We start from the raw sequence: 16414 nt of genomic DNA, 5'->3' as shown, positions 1-16414 counted from the left end.
ACTTGAAGCCACACAACAACATCAAAAAATATAGCCCTTTAATGAATTTTATTTTTTTAATCTTTTAACCTCATAATTTACTCTGTTTTTTTTTTAATTTTCTATTTATAATTTTATTAATATATTTGCATTGTTTTAAATTCATATTGCTTTAAACATGTTGCTAGCCACCTTAAGTCCCAGTATTGGGAGAAATGTGGAAAATAATGAAATGAAATAAATAAATGTTATTGCATGTTTGCAGCCAGAGGTGGGGAAAGGTACATATAAGCTTTTCTGGGTCCACTGTTAAAATAATTTGGCTGGTTTTGGAAACTAGGCATCTAAGACTTGGGGAAGTGTGAAGCACCATTTGTTGTTCCACCTTAAGCAGAAAAATGTCTTGGGCCAACAACTGGCATCCACATTAGTGAATCAGTTCTGGGTTTTAATCTGAATTTTAAAGGAGTTTAGCAAGGTGCTGAATTCATTCGGGGGACTTTTGATAGTTTTTTTACAGTCTGGTCTAAAACCCAGAGGAGTTTCACTATTCCAGTGACTAGGAAGCCAACAGACATTGCTGGGACCAACGCAAACTTTATTTAATGTTGCTCCCGTTTGGGAAAAATCTGTAACACTGGGACCATCCCAAACTTTATTTTAATGTTATCCCCCTTTGGGAAAATTTATTTAAAACTCAGGAAGAACTTGGAGGTCAGTACCATAGGCCCAACACTCTTTGCTGCCCAAGCTAAAGGAAGAGATTGCATCCTTGCTTTCCATGTTGAAAAGCTGATCGTGTTGGCAACTGAATCTTACATCTTGTGATGGAGGCAAATGTCAAGCAGCTAGCTTGAGGAGCACAGGGCAAACTGTATGGGACACACAGGTCATTCTTCATTGCTGCTCCCTGTTCCATAGCATTTGCTATCAAGACAGAACTGCCCAAAGATATTATGCTGCCTGAGGCAAAAGACAAGATGGCCTACCTCTCCATTCAGTGTACAGAAGCTGACTGGACTGGTAAGTGAATGTTATTTAATAGTGACTATGGAACAGCAACTATGATGTTTTAGACTTTTGACAAACAAAATGTTGTTATATTAAAAAATTAGGGTAAAGTATAGTTATGTATGTGATATATAGTCAGCTGGGACAATGAGTTAAGAATCAGCTAAGATTATGAAGAGATTGGGAAAGAATGTGAGAGTGTTAGTCAGGATTTGGATGAATTATTAAATAACAACAAATAAGTAACAATTAGCCTTGAAATTCTTTAACCATAAGCTTCTGCATAACAAGTAATCTATAACCGTCTGAATTTCTGTTTAATAAATTCTTCATGTATCATGCACATGTGCCTCTGGGAATGCTACCATACTACTAATAAAGTGGTTGAGTTCAGACACCTGGTAGCATTGACTTTGGTACCATAGTTGTGGGACAAGTAAAGGTCCCCACATTTAATGCCATGGTGGTGGGAGAAAAAGAGGCCCTCACAGCATCCTCCAGAAGGCAACAGGTTCATTTGGAGGGTGAAACGTTGTCTCCCAAGAAAGGAGAAGGCCTGGGGTCCCAGGAGGAATATCTGGGAGGTTGCTGCCACATTGCAAAATTGATGCAGGTTGATGCTGGTTTAACCGTCATGCCTCCATCCTATGGAATCCTGAGACTTGTAGTTTGTTGTGGCACCAGAGATCTTTGACAGAGAAAGCTAAATACAACCATCTCTTGTTATCCGCAGATAGGGGTCCAGAATTGAACCTTCACAGATACTGTATCTCACAAAACAACAAATCCTAGGATTCAATTGCATTGAACCATGGCAGTTAAAGCAATGTCAGACGGCATTAATTCTACAGTGCAACAGTAGCCTTACACAGTTGTCTTGGTCTGCCCAATGGTTGGACTGGCCCTATTGTCTCTCTCTTCTCTCATCACTGTTTTATTCCTATAGAAGTGAAGACACAGGCAGCATGATCTTGAAAGCCTTCACTAGCATGGATGGCAACAGTGGCTTTGGGGGGCTTCTCCACTTTATGTACTGCAGCTGCTCAAATTCATTCCCATTTCCCCATTCCTATTCTGGCACTGAATAGTGAGTGAGCAGCTGTAGATGGATTCTCTGTTATTGTTTACATGGAGAGTACCAAATTAAAGAGCTCTTAGATTAACAGTCAAGAGGGATGGTTTTTGGAATTTGGAGCAATGTTGAAAGCCAAAGGGAAAGATGTTTAGGTTTGATTTGGAGCTGAGGATTCAAAAAATCTACTCTGCTCTCGGAATGGATGAATCTGACCATTTTACTTTCTCTCTGTTTCTCATTTCTCTACCAGTTAAGATCATTCCAAAACTTTGAGTTTTTTTTTATTATAATTCTCATGAAAATATGTGCATATTTTTGACACATTTCTCCTTTTGTTGTGCTTAAAATACATATTTGTGCAAACAGTGTTCTTAATACAATAGATGTTTGGCTGCTATTTTTATGAATATATGTATTTGCTTGTACTTTAGGCACATTTGTATTCTTTTCTTTTCAGTTGAGAACTTGGTTGCAAAATTCATAGTAATGCAAACTTCAAAAGAAAACTGTGTATCATTGAAATAATGTAAATTTCAAAAGAAAACTGTGTATCAATTAGAAGGCAAATATTTATTTGGACAACTCTCCCTAGAGTCTTGGTACAGTGTGGAAAGGTTGCCTCATGGAGTACAGGACCCAGAATCCCATTCACTGGGTGTATTGTTAGAGGGATTCTGGAAGGTGTAGTCCAAAAGTGACTTCCAAGCTAAGCTGTGGGCATTGGACAGTTGTTGTTGACATGGTTGTCCTCCTCCTCATCATCATCATTATCACATGAATCCTACTTTAGCCCCAGTCTGGAATCCAAAGCATCCTGCAGGCCTAAGGCAAAGTTATGATAGGGTTTTCTTGTCAAGAGATTAACTGTTCAGAGAGGGTTTGTCTTTGCCTTCCTCTGCAGCTGAAAGGGTATGACTTGCCCAACATCATCCAGTGGAATTCCATAACTGAGTAGGGATTTGAACCCTGGTCTCCAGAGTCATAGTCCAACTCTAAAACCACTACAACACGCTGGCTCAAACTTTAAATTAGTTTTCTTTTTAAAAAATAGAATTTAAAAGGAACAAGAAATATAAATAACTCATCATGTGAAAAACCCTTTCTCTCCTGAGCAGTCGGGCCTCAAAGGCTGATGAAACAAAAAGGTCTTCGCCTGCTCATGAAAGAAGGTGACATTCTATGCTCTCTAAGAAGGGACTTCCCAAATCTGGGAGTGGCCACTAAGTAAACCATCATATGGGAAGAGGGAAAGGCCTCACCAGAAGTTCTCTGAACACATAGGCTCACATAGGCATGGATCTTCCAATAACATGGCATGCCTGACTTGACAGAATCCACCTTAGATTCAGCTGTAGAGCAAAAGAATAAAAAGGTAATCAAACATGCACACATATATTCTTGCAGTTGTTGCCATTGACAGTTTAATTACTTCTTCATGCTGATCCTTAAGTCCTTTCCTGTTGTGTTCATCTGTCATTGACTGCAATTCTTCCAGACAAGGGCTATTTTGCTATGGATGAACACCCACTATGAAACTGTCCTTTTTAACACGCTGAATATGCTTTCCAGCTTTGTGGCTAAAGTGTTCCTATCTATGGTCACTAGAGGGCAGAGAGGACCAAGTTATTCAAATAAAAATGCATTCTTATTCAATCACCTTAGCCGTTTCTAACAGAAAAGAATTTGGGTGTACAGACTGAAACTTTGATCTGGTAATTTTAATTTGAAGAGGTATTTGAGTCAACCATCTTAAAAATTGCATCTGAGAAAGAAGGCTCAAGTCTATGAAAGCTCATGTTACCAGTTTCTTTCTTTCAGTTAATCTCAAAGGACACTTTCACATGGGAGGCAAGTATCATTAAAATGTGGTAATAGCACGATCGGGGGAAGATTATTACACCCCCTGCACTCTTTTCCCATTCATGTACCTGTGCATAAACTGTAATGAATGCTTCATTGGTTAATAACGGAAACTCTCGTTATTACCCAATGACGCGTCCTTTACAGTTTACACATGGGACACAAACAGGAGAAGTGCAGGGTGTGTGATAATCTTCCCCCATCACACTATTACCATGTTTTAATCATCTTTTCATGATGTTTGCCTCCTCTGTGTGAAAGCGTCCAAAGGTGCTACAAGATCTCTCTACATACTGGTTTTCTAGACTAACACAGCTTTGAATTCTGTCATCTGTAAGGTTTCTAGTGACAATTAAACATTTTCCCTCATCTTGTGAATTGGCTGGAAATGTTATATTTGAAACTGAAAATTGCAATTTTGCAATTTGTAGCCAAAGACATCACAATTTCACCTAATATTCAGAATTATAGAATCTTTGAGTGTCATGCAGGAATACATCACTGCAGCATTCCTGAAAGATGCCTATTCAACCTTTGTTTAAAGACCTCCAAAGCCAGAAAGTCCAACTTGCACCCACCCACTAAAAGTTACTCTAGTCAACTGTCTAACAGTTCTTATTGTCAGGAAGTTCTTCTTAATGTTAGGTGCAATCTTTTTGCTTGAAACTTGAATCCATTGTTTTGTGTTCTAATCTTTCGAGCTGCAGAAAACAAACTTGCTCCATCTTCCACATGACATCCCTTCAGATATTTAAAGTGGTTATCATGTCACCAATCAGTTTTAGCTTTTCCAAGGTTGTTGCTGTTAACTGCCTTTGAGATGATTTCAGCTCATGACAACCCAATGAGTGAGACAGTACCAAGCCCCGCTGTCCTCATCTGTTCTACTCAGGGCCTGCAGGCTCAGGACCATGCCCTCCATGATTGTATATTTCCACCTTGTATGCAGCCTTCCTCTCTTTTTGCTAACCTCCACCTTTCCTAGTATTATGTCTTTTCCTGTGAGTTGTGTCTTCTCATGATGTGTCCAAAGTACTACAGCCTCAGTTTAGTCATGTTGGATTTTAGGGAGAGCTCAGGCCTGATCTGCTCTAGTACCCATTTGTTTGCCTTCCTGGCTGTCCACAGTATCCTTGGCACTCTTCTCCAGACCACATTTTAGACAAGTTGATTTTCTGTTGGAGAGTTGAAGGCTTTCATGGCCGGCATCCATAGTTTTTTGTGGGTCTTTCAGGCTATGTGGCCATGTTCCAGAAAAGTTTCTTCCTGACGTTTCGCCAGCATCTGTGGCTGGCATCTTCAGAGATGCTGGCGAAACATCAGGAAGAAACTTTTCTGGAACATGGCCACATAGCCCGAAAAACCCACAAAAAACTAAAGTTGATTTTCTTTCTATATGCTTTCTTCACTGCCCAGCTCTCATATCCATACATGTGACAAGGAAAAAAATGGCTTGGACTATCCTTACTTTAGTGTTCAGTTTTATATCTTTGCACTTTAGGATTTTGTCTGGTTCTTTCACAGCTGCCCCTTTCCAAGCAAAACATATCCAGTTCCCTAAGTCATTCCTCATAAGACTTGTTTTCAGACCTTTAATATTCTTGGATGCCCTTCTCTGGACATGTTTCAGCTTGTTAATACCTTTTTTGAACTGTAGTGCCCAGAACTGGACACAGTATTCTAGGTCTGACCAAAGCAGAATAGAAGAACACTACTCCTTCCCATTATCTGGATATGATGTAGCCTAGAATTGCATTGCCTTTTTTGGCCACTGCAGCACACTGTTGGTTCATGCTTAGCTTGTGGCTTACTAACCCCTGACCTACCAGATGCTTTTCAAGATAATGCCAACCATTCTGTATTTATGCATTTCATTTGTCTTGCCTAGATGTAGTACCTTACATTTATTCCTGCTGAAATTCATTTGATTCATTTTAGCTCAGCTCTCCAATCTGTCAAAGTCTTTATCCTCTGGGGCATTCACTATCCCTACTAATTTGATGTCATCTGCAAATTTGATAAGTGTGCCCCCTGTTCCATCATCACAGCCATTCACAAAGATGTTGAACAACACCAGGCTCAGGACAGAACTCTGCACACATAATGCACATAAGTACATAATATTACATACACAATACTTATAAAATATACATTAACTCGTAATCTTTAGAAAAAAAACATTCTAATACAAACAGCATATTGGCTGCCATATACTATAGATTTGATAAGGAGACCAACTATCTCAAATACACCACTAGGATTTTTGTTTTGTTTTGCTTTGCTTTGCTTTTGGTGTCTGGCTCTTAATTTTATTTTACCCTGAGCAAATTTTGCAACCTGCATAGCAATAAAAACATAGCTACCTTCTAAGAGTCTACACAGCCAATTCAAGGATGGTCTGTTTAACAAAAAATGAAAAATACAGGCAAGAAATTTGTGCCCTGCGGATTTACACAGCAGGAAGCTTAATAAACAGTGAAAGATATCTTTAACATCACCAGATTCACAGATACAAATCCTTTGGTGAGATGAAATATTGTTAAACGGCACATCCATGAATGCAGTGGGCATATATCAGAGCCACAAAGCTGTGAAGGATAGAAGTTACAATAATCGTAAGAGATTGTTCCAAGCCAAGTGCAGCTTTGTACAATATTCTCTGGTTTCTGTTCGGATCATATAAATTGGAAATGATACAGCTAGAGGTATTTTTAAATGTTTTAACACATTTAAAAACTCAGCTAAGAAGTGTTTGAGACTGTTGTTATTTGCTGCCAAGTCAACTTCAACTTACACTAACACTATGAGTAAGAGACCTTGAAGAGCCCAAGTCATCAACTGCCCCGCTTGGACATGAAGACTCAGGACCATGGTTTTCTTGATTAAATCATTCTACCTATAGTGCAGTTTCCCTCTTTTCCTACTGCCTTCCACTTTACCAGGCATTACAATTTCTCCATGTCATTTCATTATATATCCAGAGTACAACAGCCTCAGTTTAGCAGGCATAGAACTATAGAAACCATGTCCTATGAGGAGTGACTTAGGGAGCTGGGTATGTTTAGCCCGGAGAAGAGAAGGTTAAGGGATGACATGATAACCCTGTTTAAATATTTGTAGGGGTTCATAATGACGATAGAGCAAGCTTGTTTTCTGCTATTCCAGTGACAAGGGCATGTGGAATGATCTCTGGGCCAGCCACCAAACACAGCCACCCTGGTTTGGCCCTCTGCCCCAGCAGATCCCTGATTTCCCTGGTCTCTCAAGTCACCCATCCCTCACTCTTCCTGAGCTTAAGGGACCTCTGAAGAGCATCCAATGTAGCTGCTACCACTTAGTGAATTACGGCCCCAATCCCACTATAAAAAAAATTGGATTGCTAAGCGAATTAAATGACCCTAGTTCCCATTTGAAACCGGTTCCTGTCGCGATGTGATCAAATGTGATCAGTCCTGGGAAAAGAGCGGGATATAAATAAATAAATAAATAAATATCTGTCATGATGAAGTGAGGCAAAGGCAAAAGAAGGTTCTTTTGAAAAAACACGATTCCAAAACTTGTAGAGCAAGTGGGAACGAAAGATTGGAATCCCAGCATTCTGGGGGGAGGGACTAATGGCAGAGGGGTGTTTAACATCCCTCCCCATTTTTTTTTGAGATGTCATCCCCCCCCCCAAGTGCTGTCTTGTCATTATTGGTGTGATGTTTGGTTCCTTTTTTAAAAAATATAAATAAATAAAACTAAGCGCTTAAGCGACAGAATGGTTTAGCAACTACTTGCGAAGGTGCTAAAGCACTCTGTTGCTTAAGCGCTTAATTGTATTTACAAAAAGAAAAGAAAAGAAAGAAAAGAAAACATGCCCTGTCCTCCTTCTCACAGGCCTCCCTGGGTGCTGGTGCCCTTCATTTCCATCCTCCTCCTCCTCCTTCTCTTCTCCCTTCCCAGCCTTGCCTCCGTCTCTTCCTCCTCCTCTTCTCAACTCCCACCCTCTGCCTTGCCTTGCCTTGCTTCATTGCCATCCTCCTTATCACATTCTCTCAGCCTCAGAACACACTCTCTCAGCCTCCAACCCCCCCCCCCCCCATTTCCAAGCCGGGATTATGTCAGATGATTGGCAGGGGAGTTTAAAGTGGTGCTGCCAGTGGGAACCACAATCGCCTCAAAAAACAAAAACAAACAAACAAAAAAACAAAAAAAACCCAACCCCCCCCCCAAAAAAAACCCCACCCAATCACATAGGTTAAGGGGGGGGGACCCTTTCATAATGAAAACTAGGGGTCTTTTGAAATTGCTTTCCAAACTGGAGCAGGAGCGAATCACGAAGCGATTCATCTTCCAGTGAGAATGACCCCTAGGAAGGGACTCTCTTACAGCACACTAGGACTCTGTAAGAGATTTGTAGTTTCCCTCTCCCTTTGCTAACTTTAGCAAAGCAATAACAAAACAGTAACCGAATCAAAGGCAGTGGATTTTTCCTTCAATCACCAAAGTTCTAGCATTGTGAAGAATGAAACACTGAAAATTGTTCACACCTTGAACTCTTCTATTAGCTCTGTCCTCACTCCTTTGGTAACTTTACCTACCTCTTTTTTTGTTGTTGTTGTTCCACATACAAAACAATACATATATTTTAGCTTCAACTGAGATGAAGTGATTTTGTCAGTCATTTTAAATTTTTCCATTTTCTCAGCAACACAATAAATGTCAATAAACTCAATATGCCAAACAGGGGTATAGCTGTGGAGGGATATGCAGCCTTTATTCCCATGAGAATTCTGCACCCAGTGGATTTTTCTTTCAATCACCAAAGTTCTAGCATTGTGAAAAATGAAACACTGAAAATTGTTCACACCTAGAACTCTTCTATTAGCTCTGTCCTCACTCCTTTGGTAACTTTATCTACCCCTTTTTTTTTCTTTCTTTCTTTTTGGGGGATGGATTTCTAACTGCTGAAGTGAAACTTTAAGTTATTGCAATGCTATAAATTTAGAGACAAAAGGCTGGATCTGCACTACAGAAGTAAATCACTTTGACACTACTTTAACTGCCCTGGCTCAAGGCTATGGAATCTTGGGAATTGTGGTTTTCTGAGATATTTAGTCTTATCTATCAAAGATCTCTGGGTCCACAACAAACTGCAAATCCTAGGATTCCATAGGATGGAGATAGGGCAGTTAAAGCTGTGTCAACCTGGATAATTTCTACAGTGTGGATACAACTTGAAATAAAATTTCATTGGTGGTGGGGGGGGGGGGTTCCCATTTGGGTTAGGCACTCATTTTGTTTCTGTCTTCCATTGTTCTCTCTCTCTGGCATTCCTTCGCAAACGAAGATTCAGGAAGTACAAGCGTGTTGGTGACTAAAAAGGCCAATCCGGGGCAAACAGGTCCGGTTGCAGAAAGCACAGTGGAAGGTCTCCTTGGGTGATGTTTCCAGGTTGTGGTTCTTTCTGCGTTGACGTTTCTCTTCAAGACTTGTTCGCCGTGAGCTTTCAAAAAAGGCTGCAGCATCGTGGATGCTTCCATAGTAACACTCCTGGAAACAGAATATAATATTTTAAAATACAAACTCTGGAAGCAAGACTTATGGAACACCTATGTCAGGAGCTGAATCCTTCAGCTTGCTTGCCATGGTTTGTACTGTTGAGATAAATGGGTGTAACTTCATTTGCTTGTTACCCTATATACTCAAATATAAGTCGACTTCATGTATACGTCAAGGGCAGATTTGGGGGCCAATATTATGGATTCTGATATGACCCATGGATAAGTCGAGGGTAAAACATAAGGGCATGCAACAAAATATCTAAAGGAGGAGGAAGAAAAGGAAAATGATGCCAAAGAACTTATAATAAATAATAATGATAATAATAATAATAATAATAATAATAATAATATTTATTTGTATACCGCCCTATGGGAAACCAATCTGGGCGGTTGACAACAGTAAAATATAAAATACAACAATTAAAAACACTTTATCCCTCCCCCCCTTAAGACAGTATTAAACAGTATAACATATTAAAAACACAATATCAAGCATAAAAACAACAATTAAAAACTAAAACCCCTGATATCCCTCTGTTGATCCTCAACCATCACTAAGATGGGGCCACGGGAGGAATGAGGGAATCAGGGAACCTTATTTAGGTTATTAGAAAATTATAACAGGCATGATTGCTGGTGCTCACCCTAAAGGCTGGATAGATGAGAAAGTAGAGGGGAGTCAGTGCTTCCAGAATAGATTGCACTCTTGAGTTTCACAAGAGGATGGTTCCTTTTTTAATATGAGTTGAAATATAGTATTCTTATTGACCCATTGATAAATCGATTTTTGGGGGTCAATTTTTTGACTAAAATTTCTAGACTTATACATGAGTATATACAGTATTTGCTGGCTTACAAATTTGTGCTATATAACATTACTGTTAAATGACAGAACATGTAGTAGTGTGCTAATGGCTAAAACTGTTGACCATATTTCTTTGTGGTCAGTGAACAGATGGGAAAAGAGCTGAGGCTGTGCTGGGAAGATCCAAAGCCAGTCTCTTGAGAACATCTGACGTTAGAGGAAAAGGGGGGCACTCATGGGAAAGATAAAGAATGTTTTGCTTTTGCAATGAATGAGAAGGTAGCCTGCCTAAGATTTGAAACTGTGTATGCTTTGCTAACACTTGCTGGTTAGTTTTGATGGCAAACATATATGGAGAACATGCATAGTTTTCTGGACAAAGGTTTTATGTCTTTTTACTACCGAAGCCTGGATTTCTGAACTAAGGGCCAGAACAGACCAGCAAAATACCCCAGCTTCCCAACAGCTTGGGGGCATGGCATACACATGCCGCATGCCCCCAAGCTGGCAGGAAGCCACTATGATGCCACCTGGCCATTGACACAGAGGAAGCTTTAAAGGACTGTGGCAGTGCAGCATTTAGACACCGCATGCTGCAGGACCACCAAAAAGCTGCTGCGGTGGTGGAAAGGGCACATTTTTTCCACCACAAAAAGGAACGGTATTTTGCTGCTCCTTTATGCACCAGAAAAAAGACAGATTGGGGCCACAGTTTGCGGTTGCCACAGCCCTGATCCAGCAGTCAAAGGGGCAGCATCAAGTTGCCCCTATACAGCTGTCTCTTTTGCCTCTAAGGATTTCCTGTATATGTCAGCCTGGAGCATGGGAACCCCCTAGATCCTGCGGAGGCATTTAAAACAGATTCTGTCTTTTGCATATCAGATATGTAGGGTCTAGAAGCTATAACAGAGAAAACTACTTCTGGGTTACTGCTAGACAATGGTCAATGAGCCACAATGTCACATGTTTATTTGCTTGTTTGTTTTTATTAGATTAATACCCATCCTTTCTTCTGGGATGGGATCCAAAGTGGCTTCTGGGAGTTTAAAACAAGATTAAATTAAAACCTCATTATACCAATTTTTTTTTTTTTAAAAAAGGATTAAACAACAATATGTTAAAGCCATGATTAAAACTAATAAAAGACATTTAAAACATAATTACAATTAACAGATGAAAAATAAAATATCCAGCACATGCATACTACTATTATATAATTTACAGCTCAAAGTTCTGCTCAAATAAAAAGGTCTTCACCTGTGGATGGAAAGAGAGCAGGAAGGAGGCCATTCAGACTTCCCATGGAAGTGTGTTCCACAGCCTGGGAGCAGCCATGGAGAAGGCTCTCTCCTGGGCCCTCACCAAATGTGCCTGTGACGGTGGTGGGGCTAACTAGACCCAGTCAACAGCCTGGCTGCAACATTTCGAACTTGATGAAATTTTCAAACCGTTTTCAGAGGCAGCCCCATGTAGGAGGCATCCACACTACAGAAATAGTCTAATTTGACACCATTTTAACTGCCATGTCTCAGTGCTACAGAATTTTGCTAATTGCAGTTTTATGAGAAATTTAGCCTTCTCTGTCACAGAGCCTTTATGCCACAACAAACTACAATTCCTAGAATTCCATAACATTGAGCCATGTCAGTTAAAGTGGTGTCAAACTGGATTATTTCTGCAGTGTGGATGCAGCCATAGAGTATGTTATAGTAATCCAAACAGTATCTAATCAGTGCATGTATCACTCTAACTACATCTGACTTCTCAAAGAATGACATAGCTGGCACACTAGTTTTAACAGTGCAAATTTATTCCTGGCCACAGCCAAACCTGGGCATCCAAGCTCAGATTTGAGTTCAGGAGTATTCCAAGCTGTAAACCTGATATTTCAGCAGGAGTGCAACTCTGGCCTGCAGCACTTCTCTCTTGTCTGCATTAAGTTTCAGTTTGTTTGCCCTCATACAATCCATTGCCAACAGCAGACACTGGTTTAGTATAGAGACAGCTTCAGATTTAAAGAAGCGATAGAGTTAAGTATCATCAGCATACTGGACTGAACCTCAAAACTCCAGATGATCTCTCCCAGAAGACAGACCCTAGCCCTGAGAGAAATCACAGGCCTATGGCCTGTAAACAGTGCTCCCAAGATATTCCTCACTGCCAAGGTAGTTAAGTCGTGTCTGACCATAGGGGCCGGTGCTCATATCTGTTACTAAGCCGTAGAGCCAGCGTTGTCAGAGACTACTCTTTGATCATGTGGCCAGCATGATTACACAGAACTCAGTTTACCTTCCCACCAGAGTGGTACCTAGTTATCTGTTTGCATTTGCATGTTTTCAAACTGCTAGGTTGGCAAAAGCTGGGACAAGTGATGGGAGCTCACCCCATCTTGTGACACCTGGGCCTCGAACACCAACCTGCCGATCTTGCAATCAACAGAGTTGGCATCTTAACCACATGAGCCACCACATTCCCTGGCTCCCAAGATAGCCACCCAGAAAGATACATGGTTGATGGTATCAAAACCAGCTGAGAGGTCCAGTAGAACCAACAGGGACCCTCTTCTGCTGCCTAGTTCCCTGCATAGTTAATCCACCAAGTTAATCCCATAGCCAGGCCTGAAGCCAGACTGAAATGGATCTACATCTCATCCAGAAAACCTGGAGCTGAGAGGCTACTACACACTTTAGTATCATGGTGCCAGTACACATGTGTTGGCTCTCACCTCTCCAAGGATTCTGTCTGGCTACACAAATTGATAGTTAGATCTCCTCAGATGACCGCTGTGCTTTTTCCAGGAAAAAGTAGTTATTCAAGTAATTTCTGTGACTCATTTGAAAAGATGATACTGCTTTGTATAGTGGGAGATAGTAGAAAAAGAAGGAAACCGGTCTTCAGGTGGATTAATTAAATCAAAGAAGCCATGTCCCTGAACTTTCAAGATCTGAGCTGGAAATTGATGACTAGGGCTTAGAGGTCTCATATCCATCTGGTCACCATAAGTCAAAGTCAGATTGATGGAAAATAACAATAAGTATCAGACTTGTTTGGGGACTTTTAGGCTGTTAAAAAGACTTTAAAGTTGGATTGATAAGTTCATGAAGAACTGGCATAATAAATGCCCAATAAAACAGACTTCTGATTACCTGCATTCTGAACCAGGTCAACCAGTCTGGAGAGAAACCCAGATGGAGCAAATTACAGTTGTCCAGCATATGACGTTACCAGCATATGGGTCACAGTGGACAAATGAACTCTATCCAGGAAAGGACACAATTGGTGTACCATCTGAAACTGATAAAAGGCATTTCATGCCACACAGGTGACCTGAGTCTCTATGGTAAAATATAGATCTAGGAGTACCCCAAAACTGCATAATTCTCCCATCAGATGTAGCACATTTCCATTCACAACTGGCAAATTCTTTAAATATCAGACTTTGGGAACCATTTAAAGACAGAATTCAAAGATATAGCCATGTTAGTCTGTAGAATCAGTATGTAGAGAGATCTTGTAGCACCTTTGATACTAACTGAAAGAAAAAAGTTCGCAGCATGAGCTTTCATAGACTTCAGTCTACTTCCTCAGAAGTAGACTGAAGTCTACAAAAGCTTATGCTGCCAGCATTTAAAGCCAATCATTCTTCAACATGTGACATAATACCTTATTTTGCAGCTGTATACTGAACACACCTACCTCTTCAAAAAATGATCCAAAGTGTATGTCATTCCTGAATACAACTTTAGCATATCAGGCCTTTCATCGAGCCTTCCACTACATACAGACACTGGATAAAGACATCCTCAGCGTCTTCTGACTCAAGTGAAACAGAAGCATGTGCCTCAATGACTACTAGCTATTGATACCATTATCCTCTTTGAACTTATCAAATCCCTTTGAAGGCCACCAAGTTGATAGCCATCACCATATCGTGTAGTAGTAAATTTCACAGTTTAACTTAGTGCTATCATTTTATCTGACTGGAAATTCTCATCTCCCAAACTAAAAAAAAAAGTGCTCAGAAAGACTTGCATTATTCATATTTCAGAGTCTGGCAATGCAGCAAATGGAAGTAACCTGTGCACCAAAAAAAGTGATAACAGTAGAAAATGCATGTAACATCTGAATGTTGGGCTCAAATCTCCATTTAAATCAATGGAAAAAATAGTTGGGAAAATTGTAGATTAGAAAAATATACACCAAATTATTATTGTTTATTATTATTATTATTTACCCGTCTCTCTCTCTCTCTCCATGGATCAAGGCAGGGAACAAGAACAGAATAATAAGCAGTGTACATTGTGAAAGCCTAAAATCATTAAGAGACTTTTTAAAAATTACAATATGAATTAATTAAAGTATTTATATTCTGCCATATATCCAAATCTCAGGGTGATATATGCTAAAATCAATTTAAGACAATAAATAACAATAACAATTTTTCAAACCGAAAAATATATTGAACCATTTATAATTTAAAACCAGACAATTTAAAAACCAGTTTTAAAAAAAAAACAATGTTAAAATAATCCTGACCATAGTGCAAGTGCCAACTTGATAAAGTGAATGAACCCACAAAAGTTTCACTGAAAAGCCATGTTTTAACTTGGCCCTGGGATAAAGACAGATAAAGACAGTGTTGGCACCAGTCAGGCCTCTGAGGGGAGACTATTCCATTATGGGGTGCCATAAAGTGGTGTAGAGAATAGACACATAAAGTTGTGTCTATTCCATATCACCTGGAATAGACACAATTTTGTCTCATTTTTAAAGCTAAAAATGAATAGGCTTGGTTAGAAGTTTATTTATTTATTTAATAAATATTTATTGCCCACCCTATAGCCAAAAATCTCAGGGCAAAATCAATTTCAACAAAATCAATTTAAAGCAATAAATAACAGTAATTTTAAAAGATTAAAACATATTAAATAGATTATCAATTAAAAACCAGACAATTTATAACCTGCTAAAACAATTTTAAATAATGTCACCATAGGACACACACAGCTCAGCTAAAAGTTCTGCCCAAAGGCTTTAACAAATGGCCAGGTTTTGGCCTAGTGCTGAAATGATCCCACCATTGGCATCAATTGGGCTTCCAGAAGGAATGAGAAACCACAAGGAAATTGGCAGGGATTATCAGGTAGAGATGGAGATTGCTCCTGAAGACCTTGCTACTGCTCAGAGTGGACTATACTGAGATACATGACCAATAGTCTGATGATGTAAGGCAATTTCCTATGATGTTGTGAAATAAGTATGTTGTTGAAGATCTGAGAATCTCAGCAAGAACAAGATTGTCAGATCCATCCATCCTACAGCTTGGAAAAGTGACATTTTTATGCCACAACTCCCAGAATCGCCTAGCCAGTGTGCTCGTGATGATGGCAGGTAGAGGATGATGGGAGCTGTTGTCAAAAAAAGTAACACTCCCAAGTTCTGATCCATCCCTAGCTGAATGTACAAGACTGTCATTAACAAAGCATTTGCAAACATGTGGCATGTGCTTTTCCCACATCCCATCTCTTTTTTTCTTTTACCCCACACAGTTTTGGAGGCTTTTCTTGAGAAATTTAGTGTTCTCTGCCTAACAAAGGGATCTGTGACCTCACAAAAGGTCTTACTTCTCAGAAGAAATAACCTTTCTGTATTGCTAATGGGACTGAAATTTTATCTCCTGGACTTTGGAATGATTTGTTCCCAGTGCCACATGGCCAGAAGGAAGAGAGGCCTGCTTGCATAGATATCCCTGCACAGAAAAACAAAACAACGGTGTTTATCACACTATACTCTTATAGTGCTACTATTCCACTTTAACTGCCCTAGCTGCCTCCTGTTGCATTCTGGGATTTGCAGTTTTAAGGAGGAGTATTTAGAATTCTCAGGCAGAGTTCTCTGCCTGAGAATTCTAAATACCCCTCCTTAAAACTGCAAATCCCAGAATGCAACAGGAGGCAGCTAGAGCAGTTAAAGTGGAATAGTAGCACTATAAGAGTATAGTGTGATAAACACCAACAATACCTTGAGGAAATGCAGGCCTATGACTAACATTGTCATTTTATATTTTCTTTTCCTCCTGAATGATTTGTTAACATCTTTGCCTGATGACGAAGCCAGTGGAGCTTTGAAAGTTTGCAA

Source organism: Sceloporus occidentalis, unplaced genomic scaffold, assembly GCF_023333645.1.
Source record: "Sceloporus occidentalis isolate IW3139 unplaced genomic scaffold, rSceOcc1.0.p SCAF_2, whole genome shotgun sequence".
In the NCBI taxonomy this organism is placed as follows: domain Eukaryota; kingdom Metazoa; phylum Chordata; class Lepidosauria; order Squamata; family Phrynosomatidae; genus Sceloporus; species Sceloporus occidentalis.
The sequence above is the reverse complement of the archived record's forward strand: the minus strand, read 5'-3'. Positions refer to the sequence as shown.